At 45.8% G+C, this 7,280-nt stretch overlaps 1 protein-coding gene across 2 annotated transcripts in view; it reads right to left on the reverse strand.

Moving 5' to 3' along the window:
* LOC115559454 (neoverrucotoxin subunit beta) overlaps nucleotides 1–7,280 on the reverse strand; it is a 544,561-nt gene that overhangs the window by 405,925 nt on the left and 131,356 nt on the right. The window lies entirely within an intron of this gene.

Raw genomic sequence — 7,280 nt, forward strand, 5'->3', positions numbered from 1 at the left:
CTCCACCTGCCCCTTATGTAGGTGACCGTTTCACACTGATTTATTTTCCCCAACCTGAGGAAAACCGTTCGGCTTTAGGTCAACGTTAGGATTTAATATGGGGATTAGGTGTGGAACCATGTAGCTGCTATATGCAGAGACACAGGAAACACAAAGGGAAATCCACAAATCATACGTGGAGTATGGCCATCCTACAAGGTTAGAATAGGACAGAATATAATAGATCCTTCTGCTCTAGTCTAGAGTCTTTAACGATTACGAAATTTGATGGCATTTTGCTTCCAATATGTCTAATGTGTGGATCAGAGAAGGTGATATTGAGCATATCTGCTCTAAATATAACAAGCAAAATACTCTAATACCAGTCATCGTTGTAGGCAGGTCTGTAGTCTGAGCCAACATGGAGCCAGACTCGACAAGGCTGAATAATTCCAGAAGGAACATGAAATGACATGCAGATGTAAACATGCCAGGGAATGGCTGCCGTGCATGAAAACCACACACAGAGATGTTCTGACAAACTGAGAAGCAGGAGAGTCGGTGAGAGCACGAGTGAAGACGGAGAGGACAGCTTGTGTTTTCAGTCAATATTACTAGTTTCTCTCGGGTGTTCTTACTGTAGATCAAAGCTACTTCTGCGGCATGGCACAGAGAACGAGACAGAACAGGATTCAAAGGACGACGGAGGGAGCCGACGACAGGACAGCAGCACACAGTGACGCAGGGCGAGTTGAGACAGGACAAGTAGATAAGAGACAGACAGAGACATTGGACTGGCCTTTGTAAAGGGGACGGGGGGGGGGATGTCACTCCAACCATTCCCATTGGAGGTCATTTCTTAAACCACATTAACCAACCGTTGTTTTCGTTCCTTGAGCTACTCTGCTGCCCATTCAGTGTTTGGGTTCTGGTGGTGAGATGCATGAGTTCTGTTCTTAGAAACACTGATCCAGCGCTAACGTTTATGGTTTGCTTTGACACGATACAGCAGACTGCTGGGAGGAGAGGGATTACAAACGATATTCTAATGTCATTTTATGTCCTTTTGGAAAAGTCTGGCTGTAAAAATGAACATCTGGAAACTATCAGACTAGTGTCTTGAAAAAAGGATAACTAAATAAGGATTATAGCAAACGTATTGATAAATGCCATGCAAGTTGGTACAGAAAATCTAGCCATTTGGAAACCGTCTAAAAGTTATAAAACCTGCTCCACACAAAAGGCTCAATGTGACACCAGAATGGACCATCTGGGATAGATTAGGTGGGTCTTGCTCCCAGTACCAGGGTTCAGAGGCGACAGTTTGCTGTGAGGTTAAACGAGAAGGCTCCAGTCTCACATTCACTCTAGATAACCATGACACGCAGTGGCTACGTTAGAGTTATGTGGGACAACGTGGAGGCAGCCTTAAAGACCATCTGCAGGGAACACAAGTGCCCACGAGGGAATGTCTGTATGGGAATGTAGAGATGGTGAATAAAAAAAGTCAATGACATCAAATTAAGGAATCAGAGATGATTTTATTCTGAATTCTTCAAGAGTTACAATGATCACCCTGCAAATAAACAAAAAGCCAAAACATTTAAAGTTGTCTCTCTGGATGAAGTAAATCAGTGTAATCCCAGTGAATGTGTGATTCTAGGGGTGTAAGGAGTACAATAGGTGGGTTCGATACACATGGGTGTATACAGGTGTGTCGTTGGATCCCAGGGTCGTCATGCTGGGGCGGAGGTCACTGCTCCAGTAGACTTGTTTGGGTCGACAACAGGAGCTTTAAATACCAAACAAAGATATCTTTTAATGGGTTGTCACCGGTGTAACAGAATCAAGAATTAGTGCCATGACAAGTACAAGCCAGTGAAGCCGTTTCCAGGAAGGACTATAGACCGAGCCCATCCCTCCCCTGGTTCTAGACCGGCCCGTCTCTTACCTGGTTCTCTGCACCGTCTGTTGCAGGACAGACCGAGGGACACGTTAGGCTTTAGGGTTATGTAGTTTAATATTGGTAAGCTAGTTTAATATTGCGAAGTGATTAAGGATAATTAAGGATGTTTTAAATGGTACGGTTTAGGGTTAAGTTTAGGTCCTAGGTTACGTTTAGGTCCTAGGTTACGTTTAGGTCCTAGGTTAGGCTGAGGGGTTAGATGGTTTAAGTCTAGTCTAGGTTGAGGGGTTGGATGGTTTAAGTCTAGTCTAGGTTGAGGGGTTAGATGGTTTAAGTCTAGTTTAGGTTGAGGGGTTAGATGGTTTAAGTCTAGTTTAGGTTGAGGGGTTAGATGGTTTAAGTCTAGTTTAGGTTGAGGGGTTACATGGTTTAAGTCTAGTTTAGGTTGAGGGGTTAGATGGTTTAAGTCTAGTTTAGGTTGAGGGGTTAAATGGTTTAAGTCTAGTTTAGGTTGAGGGGCTAGATGGTTTAAGTCTAGTTTAGGTTGAGGGGTTAGATGGTTTAAGTCTAGTTTAGGTTGAGGGGTTAGATGGTTTAAGTCTAGTTTAGGTTGAGGGGTTAGATGGTTTAAGTCTAGTTTAGGTGGTCTAGGTCTAGGGTTAGTTGCCCGCGGTGTCCCTCTACCCCTGTCTGCTGTGGGCCACCAGGTCGTCCGTCCTCTTAAAGATGAAGAAACGTTGAGCCCTGAGGCAGAAATAATAATGTGATGTTAGGGTTAGGGCATGCTTAAACAATGATAAAGAAGGCCATGAAAGAGCATGATGGACAGCAACCCGTGCAGCATTAGAAAACTCACTAGAACCTTTACTTCTTGGCCATAAGAACAGTGATGGACAACATTTGTCAGTAGATTTGTCAAACTTGACTGAGAGCTTCTTGAAGTCCCTTCATAACGCAGAAAGTACGGTTTAAGATGGATCTGTGGTCTAAACATAATCCAGACTAGAAGCCTCTCACCAGGGTCCATGTCCACAAGCTGCTGTGCTGCTCCTGGTCCAGGTCCAGGTCGAGGTCCAGCCACCGCCCCTGGTCCTGGTCGAGGTCCAGCCACCGCCCCTGGTCCGGGTCCAGCCACCGCCCCTGGTCCGGGTCCAGCCACCGCCCCTGGTCCGGGTCCAGCCACCGCCCCTGGTGTTTAGACAAGGCTTTTCAGGAGATGCTCTTGGGGATTTTGGAAACACAAAACAGCACGATTCCTTGCCTTCTTCCTCGTCATGCCGTCTATTCTGGTAGACGGGTTAACATTTACTGATCCTCCCAAGTTACTGATCAGTTAGTATTGAACCATGAAGCCATCCGAGTTTACCCTTGCTGTAGGAGGAGCTAGCCCTCTTCCTGGGAGCAGTCACCAGATGAACGCCCACCTCATCGGTCACGTCTGAAAGTTAAAACACCAGTCAGGATCAAACACCAAGTCACCAGTACAGAGCCCTCCTGAAGCCACAACCAGTGAAAGAATATCAAACACCAAGTCACCAGTACAGAGACAGAAGATCTAACACCAAGTTCTCAGTACAGAGTGCAGTCATGAGTAACTCAATTTGACCAAGAAAGAAATTAAAAGGATGAAATTAAAAGGATGTTATCCTCCACATCTGTAGACCAGATCTTCCTGTCTTCAACATCTGGACGCCTCCTGGTCCTCCGCATCTGGAGCCCTCCAGGCTCTCTTCCACCCACAGCTCCAGTCCTGGATTGCAGAAGATCAAATGGATTAACAAACCCTGCAGAACACTGGAGTCAAAGAGCTCTGCTTGGAGGCTGCCTCTACCTTCAGGACCGTCCATTGTAGTCATCAGAACACTGGTGGAAAGAAAAAAAATAAGTCAAGTAAATGATCAACTGTTCTTTTAAACTTTTTATAAATGTATTAACTCACCATTAGGAAGGCCAGCCTGACTTGAATCTAGCGAGATGGTTGTTCGGGAATCCTGACAACACAAAAAAAAATACATGGTGAAAACATCCCATCAAAGCTCCAGGGTCTCAATGAATTAAGTGGTAAACTTCACTTGCCTCTGGCGGTGTTTGTAAAAATCGTCCAATCTCCTCAGATGGCCTTGGTAAATACAAATTCAAAATATATCAATGCAGAAATTCGTCAAGGAAATTTGTGTGCATGACTCAAGGAGATTATCCATTGGATTGGCAAATGGAGCACTGGACAAAAAGGAACCACAGACTACAACCACACTGCACAGAACCCCATCACACTGCACATAACGCCATTACACAGACAATAGAACCACACTGCACAGAATAGAACTGCACAGAATCCCGTCGCACAGACAATAGAACCACACTGCATAGAAACCAATTATACAGAATAGAACCACACTGCACAGAATCCCGTCGCACAGACAATGGAACCACACTGCATAGAAACCAATTATACAGAATAGAACCACACTGCACAGAATAGAACTGCACAGATTCCCGTCGCACAGACAATAGAACCACACTGCATAGAAACCAATTATACAGAATAGAACCACACTGCACAGAATAGAACTGCACAGAATCCCGTCGCACAGACAATAGAACCACACTGCATAGAAACCAATTATACAGAATAGAACCACACTGCACAGAATAGAACTGCACAGAATCCCGTCGCACAGACAATAGAACCACACTGCATAGAAACCAATTATACAGAATAGAACCACACTGCACAGAATAGAACTGCACAGATTCCCGTCGCACAGACAATAGAACCACACTGCATAGAAACCAATTATACAGAATAGAACCACACTGCACAGAATAGAACCACTGCACAGAATCCCGTAACACAGACACTAGAACCACACTGCACAGAAAAAAATAGATCCACACTGCATCAAAACCAATTATACAGAAAAGAACCACACTGCACAGAACTACACTGCACCGACGAAGCAGAACCACACTGCACAGACGAAGCAGACCCACACTGCACAGGCACACCAGTAGGGTGGTCCAACATGTATCGGACACAACATGGGAAACATAAGGCGTACATCTGAGTTGTAAAAAAAATCCTCCAATCTCTTCAGATGACCTTGGTAAAATACACAAATTCAAAATATATCCACGCAAAAATTCGTCAAGGTGTATGTTTCACTCAAGGAGATTATCCATTGGATTGGCATATGGAGCGCTGGACAAAAGGAACCACAGAATACAAGCACACTGCACATAACGCCATTACACAGACAATAGAACCACACTGAGCAGAATAGAACCACTGCACAGAATCCCGTCACATAGACAATAGAACCACAATGCACAGAACCACACGATACAGAACCAGACGAAACAGAACCACACTGCACAGACGAAGCAGAACCAGACTGCACAGACGAAGCAGAACCGCACTGCACAGACACCAGTAGGGTGGGCCAACATACATTGGACACAAGATGGGAAACATTAGGCGTACATTGGAGTTGTGCATCATGTCTCGAGATCAGAGCGTTGTACCAAACGTGAATCCCGTCAAACGGTGGGCAATGCAGTTCATGGTGTGCATTTTTTTTTTAAAGAAAACCCGTGTCAATGAGCCTCTGTGGGATTCTGCCAAACGTGACAGACCTCACAAGAAACATTTTCCCTTCAAAACTACTCACTGCGTGATAAAGTTTTCCCTAAATGTTTGCAGGTTCCGTTTTACACCCCATTAATCGATTTTTGTTGACAGTTTTCTCATCATCTTGGCCAGTTCTGCGAACATTGGCCACCCTTTCAATCCACCATAATTGCCCATTTTTTTGGTTTCATTTTGTTGCGAAAGGTGACCAGAGGCAGTCAGTTAATCAGTCCACCCCAGTCAATACAGCCCCCGTACACAAACCCAGTAAGGGACTTCCCTGAAGCAGACCCACCAGTACTCACTGCGGGGTCATCGGAGGCTCTCCGTTGGTGGCCACGGTGTCCGGATTGTTAAAACACAAAAAGACAAGAGCAGATCTTCTTGGAAACGACGAAATAAACGAAACGCAGTCCAGCTTGCTTGCTATGCTATGCTATGCTAACCCCAAGTTTCGCCGAACGACGCACAGAAGCAACCAGACCGCATACGTATGCGTTAATATACAGGAGACTTTTATTGAGCACTAATGAGAACGTGCTTGTGATTGGCTGAGAGGCTCCGGTATAGTTAAAGTCGCTGATTTCAAAACTCAAAACTCACCTGTTCAGAGTTCACCTCGACTCTGCATAGCTACCCAGCCCCTTCCGGCCACCATTGTATGTTGTACGTCCTGGCACTTAATGTACGCACTTATTGTACACACTTAATCTACATTTCACTTATTTATACTTAATTGTGTAACATCTGCAGTAGCTGCTGGCATTGCTGTACACGGGGAATAGGTAGTAGGTAGTACTTGCACTTGGCTCTGTGAACATCTTTACTGTACTGACAGTGATATATTGTTTCGCTTCTTATGACAAATGTAGTTATTGTAAGTCGCTTCGGATAAAAGCGTCTGCTAAATGCCCTAAATGTAAGTGATTTATGGTAGGCCGCCATAAAGTATCATTTTTTAAAGAATATATTATTTCATATCCGGATTCAGATTAAGGCCAAACCTTTCCCATCCTCATAATGTCTGCAATCCGGTTATAGGTCTGAATGCATCTGATGACAATAGTATCAAACATCTTGAGCCAGTCAGTAATCAAAGGGAACGTGTTGATGGTCTTACTGAAATGGTATGAAATAACATATTAAATAAACTAAGATGACAGCTCCCACACCTCCCTCCAAAAGTGACTCCTATATTCTCCTCCTCCCTTGTCTCCTCCTCCCCCCTTGTCTCCTCCCCCCCCCTCCTAGTGTGTGTGTGGGTAGCTCCTCCTGGCTACTGAGTCTGAGTGCTCCTCCTCTCGGAGGGATATCGGGACGAGGACATCGGCGGAACAGACGGGCCGCTGTCCTCACACAGACTCCCCCTCCTCCCCCCTCCCCCCAAACCCTCCCCCCCCCCGAGCTGGGTTTCTGCATGCTAATGCTAATGTCAGTATGCTCCATCTGTGGGTCTGTGGGGGTGCAGGTGGGATGCCCTCGCCCCCCCCCCCCCCCCCCCCTCTCACCTGCACCCCCCCCCCCCCCCTCACCCCAGCAGACAGGAGGAATGTTCTCCAGAGGGTAAAAGGACACTGAAGAGACACAAACAACATTGTTGACTTCCCCTCCCCTCCTCTGCTCCTCCCCTCCCCTCCTCTCACCACCTCTTCATTACTCTGCTCTTTGCTCCCCCCTCCTTTCTCCTCGCTTCCCTCCTCGTTCCTCATGTCCTCTTTAATCCTCCTCTCTCCGTTCCTTTCTATTGTCCTCTTTTCCACCTCC

Source organism: Gadus morhua, chromosome 15, assembly GCF_902167405.1.
Source record: "Gadus morhua chromosome 15, gadMor3.0, whole genome shotgun sequence".
In the NCBI taxonomy this organism is placed as follows: domain Eukaryota; kingdom Metazoa; phylum Chordata; class Actinopteri; order Gadiformes; family Gadidae; genus Gadus; species Gadus morhua.